The sequence below is a fragment of the Tachysurus fulvidraco genome, chromosome 21 (genome assembly GCF_022655615.1).
Source record: "Tachysurus fulvidraco isolate hzauxx_2018 chromosome 21, HZAU_PFXX_2.0, whole genome shotgun sequence".
NCBI lineage: Eukaryota > Metazoa > Chordata > Actinopteri > Siluriformes > Bagridae > Tachysurus > Tachysurus fulvidraco.
Genome location: NC_062538.1, coordinates 7,631,185 through 7,649,861, shown reverse-complemented (window position 1 = coordinate 7,649,861; position 18,677 = coordinate 7,631,185). Strand labels below are relative to the sequence as shown.

The window sequence follows — 18,677 nt, the reverse complement described above, 5'->3', positions numbered from 1 at the left end:
CGTTTGCTGTAGAATGTTTTTAGGGGAATGTTTTTTACTGCACAGAGGGTTTGGGAAGCCAGACACAAAACAGATATGAACCACTGTGGTAAGGAACCTGATCAGGTAAACAAAATAATGGTGTTAATTGTAATAGAAGATAAAAGATTCTTTTGAAAAGTAAATGGTGGATTAGGCAATGATCAAACACTGTCTATCCATGTCACCAAGAGACTGTTGAAAACTCCACTAGCAAGCAAAAATACCCTGAATATAAGCAAATCTTTTTATATCATTTCAAGCTTGGAATTAGTCAAATGTTCAGCTATACTGTAGATTGATTTAATCTTTGTTTTCCTCGCAAACACAAATATCATATGCATTCAACATTTCACCTTTCTTTCTTAATAAAGAGATTCGTTTTTATAGTGCTGTACTGATTGCCCTGGATATCTTTAACTCTTTGCTGCAGCTGGCTGTAACTAAACTATGAGCTAATTTATGCTCCTTGGGGGTAACGTGAGATGTTTGACATTTCAGTTAATATTAGGAGTGAATGTCTTGCCTGGTTGCCTGGATTTGCAACCTTTGACACTAACGGATGATACTTGTAGTGTAAAAACAGCCTGTGTGGTAGAAAAATGGACAAATGTGATTTTAAAGTATTCTGAAGATGGAGGTTCTCATGATTACCAAAGGTTTTCTTGAAGTAACTGTTACTGTACCACCTCAAAATTGGTTGTAACATATCCCAAGTGTTTCTTCCTATATCATAAAAATTTGCCATTCAACGAACAACAATTAGTGCTTTTACATTTACGACATTGTGTACCCTTATCCAGTGCGACATACATGTTCATCTCTTTTTATTCAACTGAGCAGTTAAGGGCCTCGCTCAGGGGCTCAGCAGTGGCAGCTTGGTGGACCTGGGGATTGAGCTCATGACCTTCCGATCTGTAATCAGACACACCCATTAAAAAGGTTATTTCCTGTTACTGCTTTATATTGGCTATAAACAGCCAAACTTTACCAGCCACTCTTACTTCTCTTTTTTTGAAATTAATAAGGTTAATAATTAAATACATACATAAAAAAAATAAAAAAAATAAATCAAATGTAAGGTTTCCAAGAAACCATAAAATGCAAACTGTTTTATATATTTCTTTGTTAAATAATACAGTCATTGCTGTTTATTGTTATTCTTGGATTATGTGAAGCATCTGCCACAGGAGTCTATTTGAATAACCTGAATCTTATAGTGAGTGCATTAAATATAACCCGTTATCAGAATTACAGCTATTATTACTCTGTGCTCTGAGGTATCAGTTAAAACTGTTTGTTTTATTGGCTGTGGCATGAGACAGGGTTGGAAGAAGGTCAGGAGAAATAGTATGGCAACATTAGCCTTTCAAAGGTGTCCTGAAGAATAAAAAGGAAGCCAATAAGAGCAATTGAACCTTCCTGACAAAGCAAAAAGTACCAGCTTATGCTTGTCTTTCTCATTCTGGAGACTGTAAAAGCAACTAATATGTCAGTGTAATAAAGCTTCTTTACAAACAGAGAATCGTTTATCATAAGAATAGCGAGTTGTGTAATGCAATTCTCTTGTAATGCAGTTCCTTTTACTTTTAAAGTATACTGCCATCAGTATGCTATGCTGTCAGGGTTTTTTTTTTATTCTGAACAGGGATTAAGCACACATAAAAGAGAGAGCAGAGAAAAACAGCTCTGTGGGAGAGGCTAACGAAATCTTAAAAGACTCCTTGCAATCAAAGCTGCTCCAGTTCAGAAAACCCTTTATTACAAAGAGCTGACAACACTGACCGGTTTTCAAGCAAAAGTGATATACGAGAGAGAAAACGCTCCTCTGTCTTCCATAATTACCAGAGTACAGCATAGACAATGTTTCTTACAAGAGACTCAGCCCTTCCACTAAGTAGAAAGGACTTTATGTTCCCAGTTATTCATGAGTCATATGTCCTTAATTTGACCTCACAATGAGAAGATTTTTCAAGACATGCCATTGTAAGATTAGTTAAAGAGCCCAGTATAAAACTCAGCAAACAGTAAAGCAACTAAGACCTTGAGAATTGGAGATTTAGATAATTAGATATTTCAGCAATGCTGTATGTAGAACTCATGAAGATTAAGGATTCGTTTCAGGGACAAATCTCCTCTTTCCCCTCACTTCTTGATGGTGTTTATTTATTGGATCAGTTATAATTATATAGAACTTGCACAATTGAACACTTTAGTTAGCCATCATTATTATTCCTGAACCATAGTATGTATATTTCCTAATTTTGTGCCATTTTGTTTTGTTCCTCTGTCGCATAATATAACTTGCACTTATATTGCACAGATACACACGTCTATAGAGTCTCTGTGCAGGATTATATATTTTATTCACCTTTATTTTTCCAGGAAGTCTCATTGAGATTAAAATCTCTTTTACAAGAGAGACCTGACCAAGGTAGCGGCCATACAGTTTGACAACATATTAAAATACAACAAGTACAAAAATAAAAAGAAATATTAAAACATAGGATCCTCTCAACAAAAACAATCACATGCATTCATTACCACTTTCTTTATGATGCCTTTAAATTCACTGATAGACACCAATGTCTCTAGTTTTAAATCTTTTTACAAATTATTCCATGCCAAAGGTCCAAAATAGGAAAATGCAGTTTTCCCCAGTTCAGTAAAACCTGACCAACTCTGTCGTTATTTTATTTGTTATTTCTTTTCTGCTGCACCATCCAATGAGCAATAAGAGTTTTGTTGTACAAAAAAAAAAGTTTAATATGAACATCTGTACCCTTGTTCATAACCTGTACGCAGGTCATACAATTATGTGACAGCAGCATAATGCATGAAATAATGAAAACGCTGGTCAAACGCTTTGGTTAATATTCACATCACACATCAGAATGAAGGGAAATGTGATCTCGGTGCCTTTGACTGACATGGAAGCTGGTGCCAGATGGTCTAGTTTGAGTATTTCAGAAACTGCTCACCTCTGGGGATTTTCACCCACAACAGTCACTAGAGTTTACATAGACTGGTGTTAAAAACCGAGAGGCAATTCAGTGGGGTGAAATATCTTGATAAGGAGGTCAGAGGAGGATAGCTAGATTAGATGCCTAGAGGGACACAAATATCCACTCTTTGCAATCGCGCTGAGCAGAAAAGCATCTCACAAAGATACAGCACACTGACTCCTGAGGCTGGAATAAAACAGCAGAATACCACATTAACTCTATCCTGCTTGTCAGAGAACAGTGCAGAAAATCAGCAAAACTGGATAGATCAGAAAATAATCGTCTGGTCTTTTCCACTGTTTAACTGCAAAACTGCCATCTCACTGAAAGGGTTTTTTTAGGCACCATTCCATGTAAACTCAAAAGTCAGCTAACTTTAATATGGGCTATTTTGTGTTGATATGTGAATTACAATCGCAGTTATAGTCATGTAAGTTCCAGAGAGTAACACTACAAAATGGCTGAAAACTTGTGCAAGGCTGTGAATATTTATTAAAAAAAGAAAAAAGAAAGAAAGAAAGAAAGAAAGAAAAAAGAAAGAAAGAAATCCATTTCTATATCTATAGTAGAGTTGACACAGGAGCACTATAATCAGTTAGAAACCACAGCAATTTTATTACTTAGGAAATCGAACCCAAGAGGATTAAAAAAACAGTCACTTGAAGTGACAACAATAAAAAGCAAATTAAGCTTGTAAAATACTGAAGGAAAAAACAAACAAACTCAGAAATAAAAAGTGTGGCATTGAAATTTATGTTGAAGTGTCAAAAGGGTCAAAATCTAAATACAAGAACTAAAATTAAAAGCCACAGGAATCCAGCATTTGAGGGCTTGGACATTATCTTGGCACGACAGGCTGTGAGCGCGAGGAGTGTGAGAAGCCAAGACGGGCACAGCATTAGAGATGAGTGAAGCGGCCATCAGCATCACATCAATAAAGCTTTTGAAAGGGAAGTCTAGGGGATGTGCAGCTAGCAGGAGTACAGACCAAATGCTTGGACCCTTTTCACGGCAGCCAGGGCAGCTGGTGACATGAGGTAGTGTCGAGTGCCAGCATCAGATCAAACAACACAGAGGAGCCTGTGGCACTGGACGGCATGCCAATGTGAAAAGGGCAATAAATGAATAAGGTTAGCCTATACAGTACAAAGGTACTTTCTAAAAACCACAAAGCATTTAGTCAACAGTGCACAGCAATTTAAACACTGCACACTAGTTGTAAGAGATGTTTTAGTGCAAATGAGACTATATAAGGATAAATAAATAAACTCACATCTGCCAAGATCATTTTCCCAACTGTTGAAAATAAATGAGTAAAGAAAGCAGTAGGGATTGTAAAAAAAAAAGTAACACTCAAAGTGTTATTGAAACCTTGAACAATAGTTAAAACACCTAAATAGCCATCTTGCTGGGTCGCAGTGCTCTTTTTTCCTCTTTAAGCTGCTTTTTTCTTCCTCAGATTTTAGCAGCTTATAAAATTTGTTATAAGAATACCTATTTTTCTAAAGCAAATTGTTTCCAACAGTTTAAAGAAATTCAGCTCTAGAAATGTGTGAATGATGCCAAGCGTGTCTTTAATCTCCTCAACAATCAGGTTGTGACTCCATCATTTGTTCTTGTTAGAGAATGAAATCATTTAAATCAGTATAAATGAGTTGGAAAATTTTGTGTCCCAATAATTCAGATTTTATGTAACCACATGTAACTTTTCTTTTTGGACATCAGGTGGTAATCAATGTCACAGACCAGTCCCACTTTAGCTAAACATTGTTCTTTCTGTGGTCAGCTTTCTAGATGCAGAAGCTAATCTACTTCGAATCTTTATTAGTAATAACAATAATAACAAGCAGCCTGTAATCTGCTAATGGTCAAAACAGAGTTATGGTTCTGATAAGGAAAAATGGTTACAGTTCTAAAATAAAAATAGTAGGGAATAAAAGAGTAGTCCTATAGGACACATACTAACCCAGACTACTGAGAAAAGTCAGCAGCACAGAAATATCTACTGACAAGAACAAAAAAATTGTGTAAAATATGACACATACTGTAATGTCATACACTGTGTCTGAGTGACTCACCTCTACATCACGTACAATGCGGAAAAATACTTTGAGAACTTGGAATGAATCTTTAAAAATCAATAGAGGACATGGCCAGTTTATCATTGCCTGAGTGTGTAATGAATAATTAATATCCTCTAACTTTAATGACTATTTTATGAGACACAATCCATATTCTTACCAAGCCGTACCCTGAGGGAGAGAATGAGGGGCGAAAGAAGATTTCTGTTTGTGTATTAAAGCAGTTTCACTGTAGCTTTTTTTTATCAATATTGTAAAAGGCACATGACTGAGTCTGTGTGTTAGAAAATGAAAGCCTATTGGCAATAATAAGAGCTTCGGGTTTTTAAACATTTTACGTTAAAACATGTTAGATGAAAAAACTTGTTACGACGGTTGTGCTACAAAAAACAGCATTTACTGTTTGTTGCATTTTCGCTTTGGTGCATTTTAAGACCCGAGACACCCGTGTGAATGGAGGAGTTTAGCGTTTGGGAGCAGTAAAGCGTTGACAACCACATTCATTTACACCTCTCCAGTTTTATCTGAAATGCGTCCCAGACCACCTCCTGAAGTGGTTTGAACAAATCGGATTTATATCCGTCTCGAAAACGTTTTGGAGGGCATTTAGACCTGGTCTTTTTATGATCGGATAGCTATCCGATCGCAGAAAACACATGAAGTGACCAGGTGTAAAGAGCACCATAGGTTATCTTCATCAAAACAGCACATCCAAAAATGTTCCTCTGAAACCTAGCTTATACCCAGCTTATAGTTTATACAGCTACATTAAGTGTTGTGGATCGTCTGAGAAACAAGCTTCTAAAACAAACTTAAAGAAAGACTGTAGGAATCTAAACAGGATGTGTGCTGCTTATATCCTGTGTGTTGGACATACATATTTTTCTGCATTCTTTTTACCCTGTAACCTGAAAATGTATTCCTTTTCCTAAAAACAAAGATAGATAGATGGATAGATGGATAGATGGATAGATAGATAGATAGATAGATAGATAGATAGATAGATAGATAGATAGATAGATAGATAGATAGATAGATAGATAGATAGATAGATAGATATAGATAGATAGATAGATAGATAGATAGATAGATAGATAGAAAGAATATGAAATGGTAGCCTTGCAAGTTCCAAGAATTGAAACACAGACTTTTTTTTTTAAACAGGACACAACAGGACACCAGAACAGATAAGACTAATGTATAAGAATCAAAAGAGAAAAATTCAATAAACAGGATGGGAGGCTACACAACAGAGTTGCAAGTGTCTAGCAATTAGCCAACTACATGAGGTATAGCCTAATTAGTGACAATGTGGGCTATAAGCCTACCCTAGATATTGACAGCGATTGATAAAAGACCCACCATTAAAGTCGCTGAATTGTTCAATGGGTTTCTGCCACACGTTGTTCTTTAGCTGCAGTTCGATTCATCATGCTCCAAAACAAACCCTGTGAGACTGTCAGCAGCCACGTTTATACCGTTTATACAAGGAGTACAAACTGTTCTTTACACATCCAAAAGTCAGAATCAATTTGGTGTATAATTAACTGAAAAACTTTAACATGGTCAGTTTTTTACTCTAATAGTTCTGAACATTTCCCTGAAAAGCAGTCTGTTTGCTTTTTGCATGTTTCTGATCCAGAAGTAAAGTTTTAGCTAAAGTTCTTTCCGAATCTGATGAAAGATGCTCTGCCTCTCTCTGATATTTTAACTTAAGCTACTTGCTTTTTTTTTTACGATTTGAAATGTGTGTTGAACTTGATCATCCGTATCTCCAGTCATCCAGTCTCTATTTTAAAAGGATGTCTTCTGATGGCAGAAGAACGTTTCAGACACTATGACAGAATGAATCTGATGACAAACTGAACTGATTAGGTTTAGTCTGATATCTATGGCAAGAGCTAGATCAAATCAGGAGAAAATTCACACTTGCTAGTAAGGCTGCAGCATGAAGAATATGATATGGGCACATCAATAAACAGGTGGCGAGCATGTATACAATGAGAAGTACGTTCATACGGTATGCTTAAAGGCTTAAAGTTCGGGGGTGATGATTGGTGAAAAGATTTGCTGTTGGTCAATTCATCATCTACAGATCTTTTGTCTGCATTGACTTTAAGCCAAATCCACTTTGACAGTTTTCTCAAATGCTGAGTCATAACACATAACCTGGAGAGAAGGCAGCAGTGCACATCCACCATTTGCATTTCGGTCAAATTAGAATCAACAGGAAGAATAATAAGCATTAGCTGTCAGGAGAGGAGAAGATTCTTGGCTGATGAGTCATTGCTCAAATTGCTTCTTCCCACAGCTGGAGGATCAGGGACTCAGCTTGTTGTGAATAATGCTGGTGCTGTTTTAGAAATGTGCTGGAAGATGACAGCTTAATGATGCACAGAACTTTTTTTTTTTTTAGAAAGTGGAAATTGCATATGGAACCTTGAGTCTTCAGTTAATTGTTATGTAACCTTATTTATATGGAAATTATTCCTCTGATTATTTAAGACTTTAATGAACCTGTCAAAAGAAGAGTGAACTAATGTTTTCCTTTTGACTTTTCAAACAATTTAAAAAAAATCATTTCCAATGATTTTTCAACCTTTTCACTTACTGCTCCAGATCAGTAGCCTGAGAGTCCAGGACAAGGAGATTACATGTCTGAGCTACTCATTTGTAAATAAGTTATCAAGCAAGTTACCTAGAAGTCACCAGCATTTTTACTTCTTTCCTTCAACAAGCAGAAAAGAAAAACTTACTCGTTATGGACATTACCCACAAAATACACAACTTGTGTAATTACAGAGAACCACCTGCTGTACTACACACATCAGCATTACTAGTCAGATTAACTGGCATTCGCAGGTGAGCGTCAGTAATGTGGGCATGTGGAATAACTTAAAACTGAGCAAAATAAAGTGCAGCATACGGCTATGATATAAATTTCCTGCTAACTCTTTCACTCGTTCTTATTCAGTGAAATAATTCTACTGCCAATAGGCTTGGTCAATCTCGGATTAGTTTGCATGTACAGACTTATTTCCTGTTTCCATTTGTATATTATTAAAATTTAGACCTATAAGTCAGAGCCATTTGTTTACACACACAAAAAAAGGCATACGGAGATCTGTGTGCTTGTGTTTGCCAGGTATCGAGTGTCTACACAGATTCTTCCTTGTACTCAGGTTTTAACTCACCACACTGCCTAGTGCATCCTGAATGAAATTTCGGATTGTCAATGCATTCTCATTACAGCTGTATTGTAGGGATTCTCTGGCTGTTCTCCACTAACCTCTCTCAATGCAGGAATTGTTAGGGAGCAAAGAATACCAAAGAAAATTCCAAAGCATCTTTCTATGCCAATGTCTTCTGGAGGCCAAAAGAAATGCTTTTCATTCTTAGTTCAATTCAGCCCTGTGTGTGTGTGTGTGTGTGTGTGTGTGTGTGTGTGTGTGTGTGTGTGTGTGTGTGAGTGAGAGAGAGAGAGAGAGAGAGTGTGTGTGTGTGTGTGTGTGTGTGTGTGTGTGTGTGTGTGTGTGTGTGTGTGGTTGAGGGGAAAAAGAGCTCCTGTAATTAATGGACATGCAGAGTGGAATAACAAAGGCATCATTACTGCTCAAAGCATCCACAGTATTCAGAGCCTCAGGTCAGAGGTCACTCCAGGCTTTGTGTCTTACCACCATTGGTTGTTGAAAAGACAATAAACCCTTTGATATAGCCATAAACTTTTCACAGATGGATGAATTTAAGTTTGAATCCATTTTAAAAACACAGAAGCAGAGACTCTTGAACTAATCTGGACATTTCTAGAGATTAGTCATTACTTACATTGAAATTGATTTTCTAACTTTACTGCTAGCAAAATTAAATGTCGTGGATCAGTGAGAATTACATTTACTTCCTGTAATCTCTTACAATGGTGTAGATATGAAGTCATTCCTTCATCAGCCTCCTTCATTTGCTTTCTGCATTCAGTTTGTCATGTTACCAATAAAAAAAACGTAAAGTATGAGAAAGTGCTATGGAGGAAATAAATAAATAAATAAATATTTTCTTACACGAAGCTTCTCAATATGTAGAACCAGATTTGTTTTTGTTCAATCACAATCAGAAATTCATTATTACAAACCTGTTATCGGCCATGAAGCATACACTACTGTAAGTGTTAAAGTTATATAAAACTAACCAAAACCTTCTGACCAATCAGAAGTGTTGTTATAACACTAGATTTAGCCCATGAATTCAGTCCAGTCTAATCTAAAGAAAAAAATGCCTAGACAACACATCACATACGGTTCACGATTTCCCACCACATGAAGGTCTGAAGGACGTTTTATAACAGATCAGCCAGCTGAACATAAAACTGCTGAAGGTCATAGAAGAAGCTGCTGCATCGTGTTTAGTTTACTTGATTTTACTTTGCTTTACTGCATTTTATATATAAAGCTAAAGAAGGATAAGTGCTGCTGCCTGGAATAGACCGATACCAAAGTTGAAAAAAGTTCAAGCGCTTGAAGTAAAGAGCTTTTTTAGTTCCCGGCCAATCAAGTCACAAGGAGGACATAGTGCCGAGGGGAAAAAGAAAATATCGTATAGTGTTTCGTTTTAACTGATTTTCTGCCTCCAAAAAAACATTAAAGACTTCTGGGTCTGGTAAGACACTGTTATGGGTACAGCGCAAGCTGCTTTTTTTTTTTTCATATTAACACAAACACATAGAACGACTAGAGAGGAGCAGTGGGAACTTGTTGGATCAGAAGGTTCCAGATTATTACTCAAGGTCATTTTTAGACGCATCTTTCATATAAATGCACTTTGTAAATGAGACGGTATGTGCACTGAATTTGTCAGGTGTACATCAGCTGCTTGAGAATGTGGTGTGCATGAAAACAGATGGGATGCTGTCTCTAACTGCGTACTTACAAGGTCAAAGTTTAAAAAAAATAAATAAAAAACAGAAGGTAATGCATAATGTGACACAAAGCATTTTAAATTTTGCTGATGACAGCACTGCAACCCAACCTGTTCTTCCATCTTCTTATCTTCAAAGTAATAACCCAGAGAAAAGCTGTGATCTTTGCTGTCTGCAATGTTTTGATCACAGTTCTAGCAAATAGAACCGGTCATGCAAAGTACAGAAATGCTGCATCAGCAAGAGAAAAACAAAGGTATCTGAAACCCGTAACGGAACATAACGGAAAACAACAGAACGCAGTCAGACCAATGACAAATGATCTTGGGAGGGCAGGAGAAAGACGGAGTGCAATGTGCACACCCCGTGACTTAGGCTGAATGAGCAACTGTTGCACAGCACTTCTGTTTTGTTAAGCTGCAATGAAGTGCAATGCAATGCAACAGCCCGACTTGAACACCAGGCAATAAATCTGCCATGCCCAAATCACCTCAGGGCTCAGCTTCTTCGTCTTTAGCTGCAGCACCTCCAAAAGCAATTCCACAACCCAAATCCTGAATGTTCGCTTGCTGCCAAACAATTATCTAATATTCCAAAGCTGATTTATGAAGCCAATTTGTTTAATACACCAATTACTAAGAGAACCTTAAAGCTCTGTTCATTCAGTAAACTTGGCTCTGAAAATAACATTTGTAAAATTGAGCTTGTTTTTAACTTCTTTTGTATATGCTCTTTTATGTGGGAATTCAACAAAAAAGGAGAGGTTCTTTGTGAATGCAAGCCAGAGCCGGAATCCCAGGCAGACTGATGAAAGATGAGACCTAACAATTCCCAGGACATCACTGGATTACCTGGAAAGATGTGCTGACTTCTCTATCTACTGCTACCTTGTGAATCTAAACCACTTGCACAGTAGAACAAAATTATGGAGAATTAATCCAGAATGAAAACGTTTGAAAATTAAAAGAGGAGTGTGTGCCAGAAGGAATAAGATTCATTACCTAAATCCACAGCCTTCAAGTAAGAATCTCTAGAAGGCTTCAAAAAGCAAGAGGATGTAGTGTCAACAAGCCAACATTCTGTGTCCAGACACATTCACAGCAAAAGTAAGTATGAATGACCACAAGCGTGAAAATTAATGAATAAATCTTGGATCATTCTTCCTCATCTGAGAAATTGAAAATGATTCAACGTATTAAAGCTTTAAATAATCTGTTTAGTAATGAACTAGGTTTAGCGGTCAGATATTGCTTTTTGGACTTTTTCCTGTAAAATAGAAATGCTTAAATAATAATAATAATAATAATAATACTAATAATAATAATAAACAAAAGCCACCAGAACAGTTTTAACACGCCATGGGATTGACTGTACAAGTCTCCATAACTGTAGGGGAAAGATAAAACATCGTTCTTCAAAGAGAGGTTACTTCACTTCGTGCTTTGACGGAGGTGGCGCAGCGCCATGTGTTAAACAGCTCCAATATAATCTCCAATAGGTGTTCAACTGCATTGAGATCTGGTTACTGAGAAGGTCACAAGCAGCATCATTTTTCACACTTCACATCAAAACACTGTGCCCTGTGAATGGGGTGGTCTGAGTCATCCAGGAAGAGACCTCACCCATCAGGATGATAGAAGTATTTCATCATTAAATGGCCCATAAGAAGAACGTTGAGATTTGTAGTGAGCTTTCTAATGTGGACAAGTGGAACCAAACAATGGCAGCTAAATACATAAATGCCCCATACAGTGTAACAGAGTTTTTAAAACTTTTGCCATTTGGATACAGAGACTAGAGACTTAGGCTTGTGTAAAATCGTGTTATTGTGCTCTCGGTTGCATTACTAATTCAGATTGACCTGTAAGGAATTTCAGACTTGCAGATGTGGGTTTACTTTAAGAATGCACAGCTCCTTTAATGGATACCGTGCTTTTTCATCAACTGAAAACATTAAATAGAACTTGTAACAGACAAAACTCTGCACTATACTGTTTATATTTGTTGTTGTTTTGATTTGGGATTTTTTTAAAACTACATTTACTTATTCAAATGAGGCTTTGGCTAAATGCAGTAATTAAACTAAAATACACCAAATAAAAATAAAACTATGTAAAATCTGTTGGAATTTAAATCTATATTTCAATGTCTAAAGTTTGTTGAAATATTATTTGAATGTTTAATCAAGATAATTGTATTTATATAATAAAAATTAAAAATGTATATTGTTTATAAACAAAATTGACATGTATAAGCTAATGATACATAAATGATACTTAAAATATTGTCTATTGTATATTATTTTTATGTATTTATGACATGATGCCATTGTGGCAAGTGGGCGGGGCTTAAAACATCTTTTAATGTTGCTGCGTGTTATGGGTGGACGTGTGAGTACAGAAATCATGAAATAAACATTTCTCTCTATATATTTTGTATTGCTAATGTTTAGGAGCCAAAAAAAATCTGAAAACGGTGTCAAAATTATGGCCAAAATGGTTGTCTCCTCCTGCAGCGCCTGGTGTTAAATTTCGTTATTGTTGTGCGCTATATGACATCATTTATTTGCCTTCTCTTAAGTGGCTAAAATAAACAAGCAGTACCAACACCAGGCTCCTGGCTTGAGTCATGCAACCAGGAGACATTTGCATATCCTTAGGCCTGTCTCATAAAGTCACAACAGTAGCGCTAATCTCAAACAATGTACTTATTCCCTCCTGACCTAAACCTTTTGTTTTTAACTGACTGAACTCGCCCTTTCCCTATGACACAACAGTGCACATGAGCTTAAAGAATTATCAATAAAGCAAAATAGTTTCGATTTTTATAGATTTCTCATGGTCGTGCTAGAGCCTAAAGGCATTCCACATGTAAACAACAAAATATACAAATAGGTCAGCCAGTGAAACAGCTCTAAACAGGCCGAAATCCTCAGCTGTACAAATGTTACTACCGCTTATAAACAACCATGCTTGCTTCTCTGAAAGCAGCTGTATGCCAAATGCTATAAAGTGGTTCAAAGTTATTGGTCTAATTGTAGCAACAATGCATATTGCAAAGCTGTAGCCACCTGCCATTAGTTTATTCACAATCCTCGTGTGAGTGAATACCTCAGCCATGTGAGGTTAATATGAGGAAAACTCATGTCATAATAAGAGGCTAAATCTATTACACATCGGTTTATTTAACTTTGTTCTGATAATAAACATTAAACAATTCTTCAAATTATGCTGAAAGAAAGACAAGACTGCTGAATTATGCTGTAAGAAAAAAATAATGAATGACCAAAGCAAATTACACATATGTCCAAAAGCAAGAAGAAAACATTAAGTCTAATGTCCATGCCCAGACGTACTGTATGTGGATTTTTTTTTTTTTTAACATTTTCTGTTCCTTTTGGCCTCCCAAACACATGAACACAGTGTTTATGGTCACTGAAAAGACAGCATTTTGAAAACAGGCATTTTAAAACTAAAAGCATGGAAAACGTCCCCCTCAGCATCCCCACAGCAGTTTTGTGTGTATTCTCAATGTTCTCGGTTTATCGTGGTCTGCAACAGGGTGCATTTCTTAATTAATAACATGTACAGATTATTGTAGCACATTATTTTGTATTATTATTTTTATAATAGTGCCACTCTTTTATAGAGGCACTAGAATATATGATGTCCTGTAGGCTATTGCTCCTTCACCCACTGCTCGGCAGGCACAAACCATACTGTGAAGAGATTATGTTTAAGACCCAAAAATGACCAGAACATCAAGTCTAAGGAGAGAATTTCTGCATTTCACTTTGCACCTGCTCAAGCTCTTAACTCGGCTATTGTGGCATCACACGTTAACAGTTTATATATAAATATGAGTAACATCATGTGGATGGAGATAATTTTGACCAAGTCAGAATTTAAATAAGTATTAAAATTTGTTCGTCCAAAATGTTAGCAGAATTATACTTGGTTCACTCATATCCATATAACACATTAATTATAACACTGATGTTGGAGATAAGAATCATTACAAAAGCAAGGCACACCATGAAAGATTTTCTGTCTATATAGTTAAGATTACATCTCCAGCTGGCGAGGGCATGGATAAGAGGAAGAGGAGTGTTTTTACAACTTAAGATTGCTGTTGTACTTGTATGCTTTATGATCACTGATTGTATGATTTGGAAGTTATTATTCAGCCAACTTTGGCAATGTAAAATTAATCAGGGTCACATCTTCAAGGTTGTCAAGAACTGTCACAATTATTGCTATTGTTTTAAATACGGTGTTAGTAATCACTGATTCTTATGGGAGATGTAAGTCCATGTCAGTGCATGCCTACAATGTACCACCGTTTTATTATTTATTAAACATTCAGAACATGTTGTAGCACAGATCTGTGGAAAGCAGAGCAAATTTCAGAGTGTTCCAGATTTGTTTGTTTGATCAAAATGATTTTCTGAAGTACAGGAATGTTTTCATTACACTCGTCACCGATTTAGCTCCCTTCTGTGAAATATTGATGGGAACCAATAAAGTGCTCCAGTATGAAAGGGAAAGAAGATGAGCTGGAAGTGATGAATGCTAGTTTAGACACTATATTACCTCTTGGATACATGTGAAACAATCGCCTGTGTGTTAATTTCAGAAGTGCACACTTTAGGCTGGTTTCAGACAGTGAGATGATAGCAGTGTTTTGAGATTATTACTTATTCTGTACAAGGTGACCCTAATAATTTTTTAAAAGAATGCAATTTTTAAAAAATGACTATGTTTTGTGTACATCATTGATCAGGGTTCATGCAGAAATGGAGCGTAAACATAAACATATTTATATTCAAAGTGAGTTTTAGGTAATACAAATATTTTTCAGTCTATCTGGATGTTTCATTCAGCTATTAAAAAAAGTCAGCGCTGATGTTCAGAACTTTAATGTGTATATCTAGCCTGAAGTGTAACTAACCTTTATATGTATGTAAATAACATCAGTACAAGAATTCTATGAAGCCTAAAGATATTTGACTATTACAAAAACTGCTGAGATCACTCATGCAAAGTACCAACCCAATCCAGAGTATTATTTTCAAAACTAAGACTGGATTGGGTGGGGATCAGATCAGACGTGACATTTTCGGGGCTGATTTCTGATCTTCGGCATTTGTGATGTTGGCTGGCACGACACAGGTCATGAATGCGATAATCACAAATTGTGACAACAACAAACTAATGGGTATCCAGAGATGTGGGTGTTGTGTTGGAATGTGGGAGTAGTTCATCCCTAAAACAATCTACCCAGCAGCAACAGATAACCCTACGGTGTTTCCAACCTTGTCATGCAGCCTAAATGACCTAAAATTTAAAAAGACTGTATTGTTGAAGTGAATCCCGATGACTATTACAGAAAAACACAACTGTTGATAATCTTCCCATGTTTTCTGTGCATAAAACACTGCATTACACTACATCATGTCTATCCAAGCTACAATCTAGATAATGTTCTGATCTAAACAAAACGCACCGACGACTCTTTAGAAGCACTAGCACTGACTCGGTTGTGTAAAACTCGGTTGTGTAAAACCGAGTGGACTCAGCAGAGGAACCGGATAACACATGCAGAGCTGAATAAGGTCGATGCTTACCTGTGTATTACAGCTTGCAGATCTAGATGTCACAGTGGCTTAGTAGAAACCCAAAGGAGAAATCCGGCTCCACATGGTGTCATATTCATCTGAGATGTTACAAAGCAAGAAACAAGCTCGGTTCGTCTCGGAGAAGGAGGTCATGCTGATGGTGATGGTGGCGAGGACAAGCACGCGAGCTAGCTTTGTGTTTAGCTACAACCGAGCAGCTGTTTGTTTGTGTTGCACCGCTGTGGTCAACTTCAAAAGTAACCGCGTGATGAATTAAAGATCCACTAGATCTTTCGGCAAGCGTGAATCTTTTCGTTCACCTAAAAAAAAAATACACCCGGAATAAACCGGTACACAGTGTGATCTCGGGGACAGCGCGCTCACAAGCCACGCGCACCGCCGCCGCCGCTTCGCAACGGGAGACTTTTTCGTCCAGGATTCAAATCGTGAACGCGCAAAGATATGCAGTGCGCGCGGCTGCCGTGACGTCACAGCCAAGGCAGATTAGACAGACTGGAAAAATCGCGTTTATCTGTGCAGTGCGGCATTTATAGCACCTCGTACAGCCGAAATCATCCCAAAGATATGTATACTCGGAACTATACTGTTCTTTGTATGCATGTCTGTAAGAGTATCATTATAACTAGTATGTTATTATTAACTAATGTTATTATATATATCGACCACGTGACCCTGAATTTGTCTCAGTTTCCTTCGTGTTTATATCACACAGGTAACAGATACTAAGTGGTGAGATAAGAAATAAGTTTTATTCATATCCCTACATGATCACACACCGTCTGCTGTCAGTATCTCCTGATATAAATGTCTGTTCTGTTCCCCTACAAATATTTCAAGGATTTCACGGTTGGTTTGTTTTAAATATAAATATAAAATGTTAAATATTTTAAATAATTTCTAAGCAACGTACAAAACACACGGATTTAAGGCGAAATTAAAGTTGAACAAACTACTATTCAATGACTTACTATTGAAAGTGAGAAAACACGAAATGCTTACAGTTAGCAACTTAGCTTACACTTAGCTAACAAAAATGTTTCAATGTCTCTTACAATTTACCACCAAATGGTGCTCGTTAGCTGAAGAAGGAAACGGCTTACTTTGTGAGGAGTAAAGTCGTGAATTTATACGTATGTTGAAACCCCAATTCGCTCTTAAAAAGCAAAACAAACACATAATATTGCTCCACAAATATACGTTGAAAAGTTTGGTTTTAAATTATTAACGGTTACTCAAGCTGCCTTCACGTGCCCCTTCGATGTTTATCCGCGATTCGTAATTAATAAGTATACACTTTCAAAATCAGATCTAATGGTCGATATGGGATATATAATGCTGTTGCATCGTTTAAATTGTAATCTTTTGTAGAAATGTAAGCAACTCGGACACTTTTGAGGCTTCTACTTTTGAAAAAGACTGAACGGTCGTTTATACGAAGCTCGTGAACGCTCATTTACAAACACTCCTCAAGTGCAACTGTAAAATGCTATGTGCTTTAAAATGAGGCTACAAAATGTATACATTTCTATTAGTTTCGCAAATCACTGCGGTCTAAAATTGCGTAGAATTTTCCCATATGATAAATGACAAATGTATAAAATAGGCTAACCTCAGCCTGTTGTTTCTAAGGCTTTTGTGATAGATAGCTAGCGTTTCTATTAATGCTAATCTCGATAAAGATTTTAGCTTTTGCTGGGGATTCAGCTGGGGGCTCGTTTTTTAGTCAAACTGTTACAACGTTATCTTTATTAGTCAGTAACATATTTTAAAAGTAGTCAATATATGCTTGGGATTTTTTTTTATGTAGGATTAGTAGTAGTAATTCAGAAGCCTGTCTACTAGCGCTTAGCAGCTAGCTACAATGCTTCTCTACAGAGTCTCATGTGAACCAAGTGCTCCAGTTGGGTGCCAAAGGGTGAACTAGCTGCCCTCAGGTGTGTGTGTGTGTGTGTGTGTGTGTGTGTGTGTGTGTGTGTGTGTGTGTGTGTGTGTGTGTGTGTGTGTGTGTGTGTGTGTGTGTGTGTGTGTGTGTGTGTGTGTGTGTGTGTGTGTGTGTTCGATGGACTGGCATCCCATCCATGGTGTATTCCTGTATCACACCCAATATTCCCATCAGAACCCTGAACAACATGAAGTGTACTATTGAAGGTGAACTATATTACTTCAAATATTAAATCCGGCCATGTTTAAATTTGTACTTTTTGCCATTAAAGGTTTAGATTATAAACTAACAATTCAAGTGTGATCCATTATTCTTATAAAATGTAATATAATCTATAAAGTAACTGCTATATTGTTAGTAGAAATCGAATAGATATCTTCACAAATCACACATCCTTCTGGTTATATGACACAGGCCTCTGGTGGAGATCAAGCCCATTTTCAGAACCAGTGCTGTAGTTTCCTATGAAGCTGTTAGGAGTTTCAGGACAAAGAGGCCAATTTGCACATGATAAATGAGAGTAAAGAGAACATACAGGTAATAAAGACAACCTCCCACATGCAGTTTACCCTCTGGGCATTTAGAAAAATATTACTTTTAGTTGGTGCTCTGCTCTTCTGCTTTGTATGATATGAAATTATTATTATTATTAAATTACTTTCTCAAACCTACAGAAAGTAACCCATTTTTGTGTGATAATTTGCAGAGGGATCAGTGAATTCTGTATTAAAGCAAGAGAAGCGCAAACATGCAAGCATAGTTTTCATTTTTTTTATTATATCAAAATACAAAACATTTCTGAAGCAGAGTAAAGGTTACATAACACTGTAGCATCTGAACATGGCAAGCAAATGAGCTTTACCCAGCACAGAACATGTGAAATAAAGGGCAACTCAGATGTATTTCAGATGTAAGAGCTCTTTGTTTTCCAAATGGCATGCATGGTATTAAATTATAGGTCAATAGCCTGAACCGAGAGACATTCCCAGTACTGGATCCAAAATCACTTTCCCACACTTCTGAACTGCTGAGTTCTGAATCAAGTTCCTAAAGTCCTGAATCTCTGAATCACTTATTTCTGCAT

General features: G+C 36.8%; 1 protein-coding gene across 7 annotated transcripts in view; it reads right to left on the bottom strand.

Moving 5' to 3' along the window:
- The window catches only part of arhgap32b (Rho GTPase activating protein 32b), a 94,901-nt gene extending 77,973 nt beyond the window's left edge, over positions 1–16,928 (bottom strand). The window contains exons 1-2 of one of the 7 annotated variants that reach the window (XM_047805306.1): positions 16,752–16,928; positions 15,640–15,950 (exon numbers count right to left, since the gene is read on the bottom strand). The gene's annotated coding sequence lies outside the window, so the exon portion shown is untranslated. Of the gene's footprint in view, positions 1–15,639; positions 16,480–16,751 lie in introns of those variants that run through there. The other 6 variants (XM_047805307.1, XM_047805309.1, XM_047805316.1 and 3 more) reach the window with 6 other exon arrangements.
- Between the last annotated feature and the right edge of the window lie 1,749 nt (positions 16,929–18,677).